This window comes from Zingiber officinale, chromosome 7A (genome assembly GCF_018446385.1).
Source record: "Zingiber officinale cultivar Zhangliang chromosome 7A, Zo_v1.1, whole genome shotgun sequence".
Taxonomy (NCBI): domain Eukaryota; kingdom Viridiplantae; phylum Streptophyta; class Magnoliopsida; order Zingiberales; family Zingiberaceae; genus Zingiber; species Zingiber officinale.
The window spans coordinates 71,180,832-71,195,384 of NC_055998.1; the positions used below are offsets into that span (position 1 = coordinate 71,180,832).

General features: G+C 37.4%; 1 long non-coding RNA gene across 1 annotated transcript; it reads right to left on the bottom strand.

Moving 5' to 3' along the window:
* Positions 1-967: 967 nt before the first annotated feature.
* On the bottom strand, positions 968-3,319 carry LOC122000168. Its single transcript, XR_006116995.1, has 3 exons — positions 2,636-3,319; positions 2,302-2,360; positions 968-1,199 (listed from the first exon to the last, which is right to left on the bottom strand). It is a non-coding gene; the product is annotated as an uncharacterized LOC122000168 (long non-coding RNA).
* Between the last annotated feature and the right edge of the window lie 11,234 nt (positions 3,320-14,553).

A 14,553-nucleotide genomic window follows, 5' to 3' on the forward strand; every position in this document is an offset into this window, starting at 1 on the left:
TAACTACAAGGTAAACTGCCTATGTGTCTTAGGGTTGATCCAAATTAAAAGGATACCTATGCTATATAAAAAAATATTTTAGAATAATTTTAAAAGGTTTTCAACATTATTTTTCAATCATTTAAAAGACTTGTCAAAAAGAAATTTTCACAAGGGTTAAAAAAAAACATTTTATCAAAAGTTTGAAGATACATTTTCAAAATAAGGTATGTAATTAAATTTGTTTTTCAAGTTTGCCCCTTAAGCTGACACTCCCCCTTAACCTAATACTTAGAATTTTTATTAACCGCATGGATTACATAGCTATGTCTGGAGATCTAGAATTTATGGTTGACCCAAGAAATCTAAACACTGAGTGTTGATCAATAACCATTTAAAAAAGAGTATACTTTTGAAAACTATAATTTGCTTTTCCTAGCATCTCAACCATTCTAGATGTTTAAGCAAGGTGACCTTATGTGTTTAAAGAGATGCTGAGTATATATTGTCTAAGGTAGTTATTAACATGTATTGACTAAGGCAGTCATAATTCGACTATTAGAAGCAATGTAAAAAAATTAACCTTGAATTTGATAGAATTTTCTTTAATTATGGATTTATTAGTTATCCTTAATTTTGAAATTTCAAATTTAATATCAAGGTATGTTCAAATTAAGTTTAAGATTGTTTTCAGACTAAAAAGATTTAGTTAAATTGTCACGCCCCAGAGGAGTCCATGCCAGACAAAAATACGGCAGCATCTCCCCTGTACGAGTGACAATCTGAAGCATTACTACATACAAAATATACATCAGCCACATACGGCTGGAATATATACACAACCACACAGTTTATATTATTAGCTCACTCGGCTGGAACAAAATAAACATAACCATGCAGTTTATATCATCAGCCCACTCGGCTGGAACAAAATAAACATAACCACATAGTTTAATAAGCCTACACGGCTGAAAGTAAACACGCACAACGAAAAACACAACACAATACGAACATAAGACCAACAACGGCACTAACAAAAATACCTGTATCCACCTGACTAGACTCCAAAAATCCACATCGACTTGATCAAAAGCAAAATACAAAAAATTAACATACCACCCAAACAGTAACAAAACTCAAAAAAAGAAAACTATCCTCGAGTGGGACGTGGGACTGGCAGCCGGGACTCTCCAAGCATCCATGACTCGTCTATCTGTTACCTGGCGAAAGAAAAATCAATTTATGGGGTGGTGAGTACAGGGAACTCAGCGGGTATAGGAAAAGATAGTGCATGATCTTAACATATAAATAGAGAATAAGCCAACAGTATACAGTCTCATAAAGTGAATAGCAAATACTAAAATAGAATTGTAGATATATGCTCATACTTGAAACCATATCCTAGACTAGCAATAGAAGGCCAGAAGTAGTACTAATCTGCTACGGTACCGCTCATAACAACAGAGGTAATATATAAGGTATATAAACATTTTCAATAAATAAGCCAAAGTCTAAACCCCCATAATGAGGGTGTATCTAAACATAAGCAAACATGACGGCATAAGTGAGAAACAGCAGTATGTAAGCAATAATATCATATGTGAACAGTACAAGTAAACAACAACAGCATAAGCATGCTACAACAGCATAAGTATAATAACAACAGCGTATGCACGGATGGTCACCCCGCCCACCTCTCTACACCACGACCCCTGTATGGTCGAGAGACCGGATCAATGACAACTGTACCACCCAAAAGCCACCACTACTCTCGAGTGACCGAATGGGCAGGTGCTAAGTAGCTATCTAGCTACCAAGCGAAGGAGATCCCTGCTGCTCGCAACTCCAGCTATCACTATCCATGAGTGGCCGAGTGCGACATGACAGGACAAGCGGCATCTCCTCCAGCTACCACTACCCATGAATGGCCGAGTTTGAGGCACGGCCCGACGACTCACTCCCCCATAAGGAAGAAGTGGTCGCCTACATGCATGCAATGACATGATACGTACAATGCAGCAATCATCATATAAACATAAGCTAACATCAGGTATAAGGTATGCTACATGAAGCCAGCATGCTCAATACAGTACATAAGTAAACAGCAAACAAAACATACAAGGTCGGTATCTAGTATCTGCTAAATATCATTGTTAGCAACAAAAGACTGTATGGATATACAAACGAATATCTCAAAGTTTTTGAGTGGAAGTATCAAGCACAAGAAGAATTACAAGTGGAGTCAAGGTAAAGTAGTTCTTATCCAAAATAGCTCATGCACTAAGTTCAAAGAACTAAAGAATCAAAGTAAGAAGTATCCACCTCAACAGAAGATTATATCAACCAATCCAACGTCCAGACGCTCGTCGTAACTCAAGGTCCTGTAATCACATAATGTATTTAGCTAATTACATATATAGCAATTGGCTAAATAAAATTCCTAATCTAATTAGGATGACTGTAATCGACCACGATGTTTGAGTATCCCCCAACTAACCCTAATCCTTGGTTTATTCACGAATCATCAATTAATTAATTCCATCATCTACTAAGCACATCCAAGCAACAGATTGCATCTAAATAGAATTAGAGTACCTAACCATTCCACAACTAAAATTAAATCTAGTCCGTATTTGAAATTACCTCCACAACTTACCCAGATTCGAAGACATCTCTGTTAACCCTTGGTTGAAGCTATTGTTGCCGAAATTCACGGTCGAAGATACTTTCTGCCGGTAAACCATGATCAAAGCAAAGTGAAATTGTTGTCTTCCCAATCGAATACCCCAAATCAGCACTCACAGGTCTGAACAGCGATTCTAGTTGGGAGTCTCACTGCAGAGCAGGGAAAGATGTCCAACACAAGCCCTAGAGATAAGGGGTTAACCGAAATAGAGGGTCTGGTGTCTGCCGTCAACTACCCGCAACCATATACTGGCTGGAGAGATTAAGGGCACAGCCGGAAGGATGCTTGGGTTCTCGGCGATCAATGAAGGTGACGAAAGCTTAACGAACGGTGGGTTGGTTGTCACTTGCCTGATCGGAATTTAGGGCAACTCAAAGCAGGGAAGAAAGAGCCTTGGCCGACGGTGGGTCGGTCGTCGTTAGTGAAATTGGGACCTGACGGCACCGAGCAGAGGCGAGCTTCGGACCTGAACCCTCGGCGAGATTAGAGATCTCCTTCTCGAGAAGGCGACGGGCAACGGAGGTTGAAGAGAAACAGGCCGCCGACGCTAGGGCAGAGGGAAGAAGAAAAGCTGCGAATTCCGGCCGGCGGTGGATCAAACTTCAGCAAGTAGAGAAGGAAAATGGCTCAGAGCGTCGGTTGGGGAGGAGAAGGCTGTGGCGGGGCTCGGCGTCGCGAGAGGTAGAGGAAGATTTTCGACGCTTAAGGTTAGGGCACGGGAGGGTTTTTAAAGTAAAAGAAAAGGAAAACATTTCCTCGTTTAAATCAAGTAGCTTAAACATGCTTTACTCTGGCCCAATAATTTATCCCCTTAACCTACGTCATACAAGCTCCGAAAAATTCTCAGAAAATTTTTAAAAATTCTGTTAAAGTTTTTCGTCCATTAAACTTTATTATTTAATTATTATTTGGGTGCGGTATTTTACATAAATGAATCGATTAAGTCGAGATTGAGTTAATTGTTAAATTTTGATTAACTTATTTACTATAATAATTTAATATTCATTTGAGTTGACCAATAAGTTACAATTATTTTTAGATTAATAGGAAATATTTATTGAAAGTACTCAACTTTAGTTGACAATTAGTATTAGATTGATCATTTAACCAGAATGATTAAATTCATGTTTACCAAACTAATTATTAAATTATAATTAAATAATTAAGGTTTGAGTTAATTCGAATTTATTTTTTTAAAAAAAAGATTCATAAAAGAATTTTTTTAAAGTATTTTTAAATGATTTTTGAAATATTTTTAAATACTTCAAATTTTAATTTATATTTTGAATTTAAATTTTATTTGATTAAGTTTTAAGTCTAAATTTTAATTTAAGTTTTAAGTTTAAGTTTTAATTTAAGTTTAAGGTTATAATTTTAAGTTTTAAGATTTAATTTAAATTTAAGGTTTTAAGCTTAAGTTTTAATTTTAGTTTGAAGTTTAAGTTTAATTTAAGTCTTAATTTAAGTTTCAAGCTTAAGTTTTAAAATGTTTTTAATTTTAGTTTTAATATAAGTTTTTAAGTTTTAAGTTTAAGTTTAAGAGTTAATTTTAAGTTTTAAGTTTAAGTTTTAAAATAATTTTTTTTGAAATAAATTTTTAAAAAAATAAATAAAATGATTTTTAAAGTTTTTTAAAATTTTTAAAATGATTTTCAAAGTTTTTTAAAATAATTTTTTAAAATAATTTTTAAAAAGATTTTTAAAGTTATTTAAAATAATTTTTAAACGAAACTTTAAAATGATTTTTAAAGTTCTTCAAATAATTTTAAAAAGGATTTTTAAAATAATTTTTAAAATATATTTAAAATTATTTTTAAAAGGATATTTAAAATAATTTTTAAAATGATTTTAAAAATAATTTATACAGTTTTTAAAATAATTTTTAAAATGAATTTTTTAAAAGATTTTTAAACTAATTTTTAAAAGGATTTTTAAAATAATTTTTAAAAATATTTTTTAAAGAATTTTTAAAATGATTTTTAAAAATATTTTTTAAAGAATTTTTAAAATGATTTTTCAAGTTTTTAAAAGAATTTTTAAAATTTTTGAAATAATTTTTAAAATGATTTTTAAAGTTTTTAAAAGAATTTTTAAAACGATTTTTAAAGTTTTTAAAATAATTTGTAAAATGATTTTTAAAAGTTTTTAAAATAATTTTTAAAATATTTTTAAAAGAATTTTTAAAATGATTTTCAAAGTTTTAAAAGAATTTTTAAAAGGATTTTTAAAAATGATTTTTAAAATATTTTTAAAATAATTTTTAAAAGGATTTTCAATGGTTTTAAAATAACTTTAAAAGGATTTTTAAAATCATTTTTAAAGGAATTTTTAAATAATTTTTAAATTAGATTAATTTTAACTTAATTTAATTTTAATTTATTTTAAATTTAATTTAATTTATTTTTATTTTTTTAAAATTTATCTCTTAATTTAATTTTTATTTTATTTTAAATTTAACTCCTTAGTCATCTCATCCTATCTATATTTTCAATCAGCGAATTCTATAATTTTATAAGATGAATTAAGTTCAATTTCAGGGTTGAGTTTAACTTTGTGTTAGATTCAAGTTTAGCTTTGGGCTCAATAAATGGGCATTCTTTAGATAAACTTCTGAGCTATGTTGAGTCACTTGGATATCATTAGAGTAATCTTGCCTTCGAGGTTTTCTAAATTCCACGGACCTTAGTATAAAATCTTGGTCTAACTAGTTAGAATCCGTAAGGGGTAGCTTCAGTCAGTTCCACTAAACCAAATGCACCAGGTCGAAGTCATATCTTCCAAGACATGCATAGGAAGAATTTCCCTAACCTACTATCATCTAAAATTTCACCAGTACCATAGGTCAAGTTAAACTTTTATCCCTTTTTAATCTAATCCTAATTGCCCTGCCAAGTAAATTATTATTTTAGAGGTGCCAACTAATTTGGAGTCTCCCCTGAATTATTGCATTTGATTTTTAAGCTTTGCTTTAAAAATGTTTAGGTTAAATATTTTAATTAAGTTAAATCTAGATTTTATGAATTTTAATTTATGTTTCTGATTTAGATTCGCTTTGTAGATTCGCTTTGTTATTACATTTGTTGATTAATTTCATAATCAAACGATACTTGATTATATCTTTTTTTTTTTTAGATTTAGTTTAGACTTGTAATTCAAGTTTAGATTTAATGATTTAATTATCTTTTCTTGTTTATGAATTTTGTTTTTAAAAAGATTGATTTATTTTTCTAATTTCCTAAACCTTGAATATGAAATTTTAAAGATTAAATAATTTTTTTCTAAATTATTGTTTATATTTTTATTAGTTAATTTATTTGGTTGAGCATGCATATTTGATTGTTGAGGTAAATTCAAACTAGAGCAATGATGTTTATCTAATTTACTAACATGTGTATAAAAAATTGGATTGTCATGTATTGTAAACTTACTAACATTTGCTCTCCCTAGATCCTTGGGTCTTCTTTCTAGGCATTAAGGTTTGTAGACCGATCTTTTTACAATTAAAGCATTCGATATGCTCCTTCCCTTTTTAAACTTTAGGTGTCGACTTCTCCTTGACCTCTGGTTGTGTGGTTCGAGTTTTATAAGTGGGGCACTTACTTTTGTAATACCCTCTTTCACTGCATTTAAAACATATTAAATGATATTTGAATTTTGAATTTACAAGTTTACCTTTATAATCCTTGTTAGAATTCTCCTCTTTGTCCATCGTCATCTCAGATTCGAATTCTAACTTTTATTCTAACTCTGATTCAGATCCTTCTACCTCCTCTTGTGTCATTAAGGCCATAAAGCTAATTTGGTCTGATTCTGAAGATGACTCTGGGGATTCGGACTCAGATCCGAGTTCTAGTTTGCATTGATCCTCTAGCTCCATCGACTCTTTGTGAAGCTTGATCAACTAGGTCCAAAACTCATATGCATTCTTGTACTTTTCTAGTCTACATATAACATTGTTAGGTAAAATAGTACAAATTAGTTTACTTATATTTTTGTTCAATTCTAAATCCCGAGAAGGCTTTTTCAATATTAGCAAATTATTAAAATTTAGGCTTCCTAAGAACCATTCCATTGCTCGCCTCCAGTAGTCAAAATCTTCTTGATCGTATGGTGGTGCTTCGTAGATGTTCCACCCTTCTTGAAGAGACACTAGTATATTTGCAAAAAAAAAATATAGACAAGAAATAATTTCCAAGACTTTGTCTTGGGGTAAGCAATATGGGAGATAAAAAATATGCGTGTTAAAAAAATAATAATTTTTTTTTAAAAAAAATAAAATATTAATAAAATATTATTATAAATTTTGTTAAATGCAATATTTTGTCAACACTAACCAACGGTGAAGAAATGAAAATGAATTTTTCAAAATTAATTTTGGAGAGAAAAAATGAAAGGTGGTTGCACCAATTCAGAGCGGTACTTGCTCTAATACTACTTGTTGGATCTCAAAGTTCGCTAGAGGGGGGTGAATAGTGATCGTTGAAACTTAATCGAGTAAGCAACGGAAACAGAAAAATAAGAACAATGCTAACACACCAAGTTTTTACTTGGTTCAGAGCCTTCGTCGACTCCTACTTCAAGGCCCGCACTCGTCGAGTGCTTTCGTTGGGCAATCCACTAATAGTTCGTAAAAAGAGTTACAAGATTAGTACAAGAACTATAAAACTAAATTATCAACAACAAGGAAATTAAAACTAAGCCGCAAGTTGTCAGAGGTACTTGGCAGCATCGCAGGAGCGTCTTTGGAGCAGTGCGCAATAGAGCAATCATGGTAGAAAGTTGTTTTTCATGCTCTGGCGGAAGACTTCTTATATAGGTAGCACCGAGCACCTGGATCCCTTCTAGGTGCCTAGACTGTGACGTCGGCCCAGCCAACCAGCACGCTCCATGTTTGTGACGAGATAGACTTTTGCATTCTGAGCTCCCGGACCAGCTCCGGTCACCCGGACCTAACTTTTCCAGCAACTCATTTTCTTGCAAGAAAAAGTTAGTTCGAGACAATAAAAATTATATTACCCTGTAAAATAAAGTTAGCATAATATAGCAAATAGAGTAGTAATTAGATTCTATCTCCTCGAGACCAGAATCTAGTCAAGATCTTAACTTAGATTTTTCAAATAGATCTAAGTTGGATCGACGCCTACTGTTCCCTCAAACAGGGAACGCGTTCTCACAAAGTCACTCTCCTCCAATGACTTACCTTAACTTACCATCTTGCCAGACATCCGATCAACCCGTTGACCTAGCTAGACTTCCCTGCAACACTGAGTTAGCACAATAGATAAAATAGTAAAGTAAGATAGTGTTAACAAATTTCATGATTTACTGGTCCGGTCGACCGGAAATAGTCAGTCACATATAACCTAGGGTAACATCCCCTAGGGATGCCCGCTTCACTCACTAGGACTTTCATTGTCTGGTTTCACTCACCAGGACTTCCACCATCTAGTTTCACTCACTAGGCCCGACTTCACTTATCAGGACTTCCACTACCTAGCTTCACTCACTAGGGCCCGACTTCACTCACCAGCACTTCCACCACCTAGCTTCACTCACTAGGGTCGGGCTTCACTCACCAGGACTTCCATTACCTAGCTTCACTCACTAGGGTCGGGCTTCACTCACCAGGACTTCCACCACCTAGTTTCACTCACTAGGATCTGGTCTCACTCACCAGGACTTCCACTTTGCCTAACCTCTAGTTAGGACTAGTCACTCAGCAGACTTCTCACCTGCCTATCCTTTAGTTAGGACTTACCTTTGGTAGTCATTTAGTCCTGACTAGACTTCTCTCTTCCAAACATCAAATCCTGTTTGGATCAACCCTTGGTCAAATTAACCAAATTTATGTATATTGTCAAACATCAAAACCCTAGATGTCGATTGCATCAACATTATACAGCTGATAACGTTAGGCAGTCTAATTCCTTCTTTCACCACTTATCTTTGACTGTCACGTCTCCTTAACTTCTGACTGTCCTTGACTGCCACACCCCCTTGATTTCTGGTTGTCCTTGACTGTCAGCCCCCTTAACTTTTGGCCACCTTGACTATCATGTTTATTCTAACTACCTGATCTTATCAGACTCTACATTTATGTACTGTATCAGTAAACAAATTATTTAAAATTTATAGACACAGCAAATTATTCTAGGAACTATATATACTCAAACTTATGGGCGATTAAAAAAAAAAGACTATGTCAATATTTCAAAATCTATTTTTTGTGAAATTTAAATGTATATTGTAAAAATATGAAATTTCCTAATGTGGAATAAAAATAATTTTTTTAATTTTTTTATTTACCGTAAAAATTAGGGTCACCAACCAAATATGACATGACCCCTCCTTGTTCCCTTTGTAAAAGGCACGCAACAATTTTTCCAAGTTTTTTTTAAGCCTCTTCCCCCAAACATCTTTCATTATTAATTCAGTCCCACCAAAGTTTATCAACTATCATCGGATACATTCAACAAATGGATCAAGAGGGCGATCCAATACCATTCGAACGCTTAGATATTTATTTGATACGTGGAAATCTAACTTTTGTTATTTGGAAAACTCCATTTACGATGGCACCAATGAATTATTGAAAATATAGTATCATTTTGGATTTAATTCAATTTGGTGGATTTGATGGATGCATGCACAGGTCACGCACTTCAAGTGTGGGGGTGTAGCCTTGGGCTTCGGCACGCAGCATCAAGTCGTCGACGGCATCTCCGGCCTTCACTTGATAAACTCTTGGTTCGACATCGCCCGCGGCCTGGCATCGCCGTCCACACATACAGATGCCCAACTCTCGTCCTCACCAGCTGGGCGCATCTGCCAATCCACGGCACAGACTTCGGGATCGCATGTCATGCCTTGAGAGAGTTCCTGTAACAAAAAATTTTGACAGTATCTCTCATGTACAGGTGACAATCTGAAACTTATTACATCATCCAAATACCTCGGCCAACATGACCGAAACATACATATATAAAAATAAACAATCACCCTACAATTTAATAATAAAACTAAACTAATACAACGATAAAGAAAAGTCATCTCAAAAATCCTACCCAACTACACCTATAAAACTCAAATCCGATATCCTACTCCACTACACCCATAAAACACAAATCACAACGAACTCACCTCTTCTGCCATCCAGGCAGGCATGTAACAAAACATATTCAACAAAAAATCCATCGACAATAAAATAAACCATACAATATCAATAAAGCAAAACTAGTACAAGTCCAGATTAGTACAAGTCCAGATAGTGCAATAAGAAATAAAACCAAAAGACCCAATAAAAATATCCTTGCGATCTACAGGGGACTAGCGACTGGAACTCCTCCGGACAGCCTCAATCTGAAATTAGTAAATATCTACGGGATGAGTCAACTCCTTAGCGGGTAATATTGATATGCATAGTAAGAAAATAACAACTAGCACTAATCATGTGTACAATCTCCTGATATAAGAATGATAAATGCAACTGAAATAAACAGGAGAAAACTGTACTAACCAGGACTTGGTGTATGGATAATAATCGAGAGGTATAGAAATCCTGTATGCATGTCAAACAAATGCATCCATCTAATATGTAGCATACAAGTGCAACAAACACAAGCAATAAATGCATCAATGCGTATGATGCCAATGACATGTCCTGGTCACCCCTACTGTCAGTCATCCATCTCACACACGATGGTGAGACCGAGTGGGTAGGGATGTGACAACCGTGCACTCTGTCATCACTACTCCTGATGAGTGACCGAGTGGACAGGATGCTGTCTGAGTACACCTATCCTCCTACCCCAAATCATAAGTGGGGGAGCTCAATGCTCTCATCTCCCTGAGAAAGTCCAGAGGAGGGATCCCTGCCGGTTACCACGCTGCGTCACACTACTCATGAGCGGACCAACGGAGCCAAACAGAGCAAACTGTCTGTCGACTACCACGCTGCGTCTCCAGACCAGCGAAGCCTAACATAGCAGAACTGTCTGTCGGCTACCACGCTGAGTCACCAGATCAGCAGACCCTAACAGCAGAACTGTCACACACCTGCCTGATATACCACTAACCCATGAGTGGTGGTGTGTGCATATCTATATAACTGGTGATGTGCTCAACAATAATGGAGTCGACTATCGCATAGCATGCAATCATGTGAGATGGTGCATGACACTAAGCATGGAAATATCCTGATCCTGACCATATCTACCTCCATAAAATATGTATCAAAAATATACATGGATCAAATTAGAAATTCTAGGTACACAGGTCAGATATGATATCAAATGAGTTCGGTATATCCTATGACATGGTATGTCATTACTTTTATTATCATAAGTAATATGAAGGTATAAACATGAATGCCAATAGGAAAACAATCAAAGCATGCACAGGTAATGGATAATAACATACCGATGCAGATATAAGACATAATCATTACTATTTGTTAAAAAACTACTATGCACATCAAATGACAAATCTAAAAGATAAGTCAAAGTACCCGCCTCAATAGAAAATTGAATCCAAAAATCCTCCATCGAGACGCCCGTCTCGAATCAAAGTCCTGTAACGCATGATATACGGATTTAGCTAATTACATAAATTAATTAGCTAAGTCAAATCCCCGGCTATTATCTAATCCATTGATCAACTAGGGATAACTTCGTTAAAGCCTAATCGTTCCACTAATCAATTAGATTAAAATATAAACCTAACCTTAAATCAAATTAAGAGAAATTCATTACTAACATTCCTTAGCTTCCATTCCAGGTGTAAGCTACAACGAAAGAAAACACACCTTATCTAAATTCGCAACCACTGTTGATCCACAACTAGGGATGGTGCTGCTGGAAGGAGTAGCTACTGCTGGAGACCTAGAAAAAAAAATCATCACAGCGCAATGAATCTACAATTAGAGGCCACCATCCTTAGTTAGCATAACCTTCCACCCAACACAAGTGCTACTCACGGTAGGACAAGAAACAGAGCACAAACTCGAGAACCAAACCCTAAGCCCTTACCTTCAATCACACAGGCGGATTATTGCTACTCGCTGTCACCTTCTCTAGCTCTCGACTTCCGCCGATCTAGGGCACAACGCGCTAGCAACACAGCAATGGGGAACGAAAGCAAGGCAGAGAGGAGGCGATCGACGCTAGGGCAAAAGGGAAGACTGCTGGATCAGCAGTGGGTGTCGTCGAGGTGTCCCTCAGATGGTGCTCAGCGGCGATCAGGCGACGGCGGTGCTAGGTCGGACCTGGTGGCCGGTGACAGTGCTAGGGCATAGGGCGTCAGAAAATCAGCCGATGGTAAACAGTGGGATGTCATCGCCGTGAGGGGCAAAGGGTGTCATCGTCGTGAGAGGAAAGAGGGTGCTAGGGCATAGGCGACGACTCGAGTGCCGGCGAGGAGAGGGAGTCGGCGCCGATCGGAGTCGAGGAAGATGAAGGGAAAGATCGAGATTTCCACACAGAGGGGTGGAGATCGGGCGAAGATAGAAGAAGAGAAGTGTCGGCTTCTCTTGGTCACGACTTTAAGCACGCGGGAGGAGAAACCGTCGTGTGCGGTTAGGGCAAATCGGAGGAGACGACGGCTCGGCGCGAGGAGGAGGCGTCGGGCACGCGGGGAAGGGAATAAAATGAAGGAAAAAGGAAAAAGGAAAAAGGAAAAAGGAAAAAGGAAAAAATAAAAAAGAAACGGAAAAAAAATATAAATATAAATATTTCCTCGTTAAAACGGGGTAGCCTAAACAAGCTTTCCCGGGGCCCAATATGTATCCCTGTAAACTCGTCCTACGAGCTCCGAAAAATTCCCAGAAAATTTCCAAAAATTCCAAAAAATTCCCTTGTGGTGATTTGCCCATTTTTGGTATTTTACATTCTCCTCCACTAATAAAAAATTGGTCCCTAAATTTTATTATCTACCATCAGTAAGTACTAACAACAGATAAAGAATATAAATGATGAACGGTAAATTAATCCACATACCTCATGTGAAAAGGTGGGGGTATCGAGCTCGGATCGTATCCTCGAGCTCCTAGGTAGCCTCCTCGTCCGAATGATGCTGTCATCCTACTTTAACCAGTTGGATAGTCTTGTTCCGTAGCTGACGCTCTTTCCGGTCCAGAATCCGTACCGGAACTTCCTCATAAGTGACATCAGGTTGAACGGGAACTGAGATATCTGTCAACACATGTGTTAGGTCGGGTATATATCTCCTCAGCATAGATACGTGGAATATGTCGTGGACACTTGCCAGGGACGGTGGTAGTGCCAGACGATAAGCTACTGCTCCAATCCTCTCCAGGATCTGGAAAGGGCCAATATACCGCGAACTAGCTTACCTCTGAGGCCAAATCTCTTCACCCCTTTCATGGGTGAAACGCGAAGAAATACATGGTCGCCAGTAGACAACTCCAGGGTCTCCGTCTCCGATCAACATAACTCTTCTGGCGGTCCTGCGCCTCTGACATCCTCCGTGTGATAGTACGGACCAACTCTGCCTCATGCTGAGCTCTATGAGGTCCCAACAGCTGGGCCTCCCCAACCTCATCCCAAAGGGTGGGTGTCCGACAAGGCCTACCATACAATGCTTCAAACAATGTCATCTGGATAAATGAAAGATGTTGTTGTAGGGGAACTCTACCAATGGAAAATGGTCCTCCCAACTGCCTCCAAAATCCAATACACAAGACCTCAGCAAGTCCTCTAGAGTCTGAATGGTCTGCTCTGACTGTCCATCTGTCTGTGGATGGAAAACTGTACTAAAACAGAGCTGAGTTCCCAAGGCTTGCTGCAGACTCTGCAAGAACTGGGACGTGAACCGTGGGTCTCTATCCGAAATAATACTCAATGGGGCACCATGCAATCTGGTGATCTCCTGGCAATACAGATATGCCAATCGATCGAGGGAATCAGTCTTCCGGATCACTAAGAAGTGCGTGGAGTTGGTTAATCGATCAACGATTACCCAAATCGCGTCATGGCCTCGTTATGTCCTAGGCAAACCCACCACAAAGTCCATGGTAATATGTTCTCATTTCCATTCAGGAATAGGAATCTGCTGAAGTAATCCGGCAGGTCTCTGGTGCTCAGCCTTCACCTGCTGACAGACAAGACATCTAGCTCCAAATTCTGCGATGTCTTTCTTCATACCGTTCCACCAGTAGGAATGCCTCAAATCTCGATACATGCGGGTCCCACCTGGATGGATTGCAAATCGAGAGAGATGAGCCTCCTAAAGTAGCTCTTGTAAGATCGGGTGAGACTGAGGTACGCATAATCTGCCTCGGAAATATATAATACCCTCCTCATCTCGTGTGAACTCAGTCTACTGCCCAGAAGCTATCTGGCTATCAATGAACTGAAAATGTTGATCACCGGCCTGAACCTCTCGGATCCTCGTCTTGATGGACGACTGAGCAACCATGGTAACAAGAATACCCTGCTCTGTCTGCCCCTGCTCCTTAAGGCCTAACTCTGAGAAACCCTTAATCAAGTCTGTGACTGAAGCCCGGTGGCAAGCAAAAGTCCCTCTGGACTTCCCGCTGAGTGCATCGGTAACCACATTAGCTTTCCCCGAGTGGAGCTAATAGTACAATCATAATCCTTCAAGAACTCCATCCATCTCCTCTGTCAGAGATTAAGTTCCTTCTGGGTGAAAATATATTTGAGACTCTTATGATCCGTAAGAATCTCAAATGTAATGTTGTACAGATGATGCCGCCAAATCTTCAAAGCAAAGATGATGGCGGCTAGTTCCAAATCATGTACTAGGTAGTTCTTCTCATGCTCCTTTAACTGACAAGAAGCATAGGAGACTACCCTATTGTGCTGCATCATAACAATGCCCAAACCCTGAAGAGATGCGTCGGTGTAGAGCAC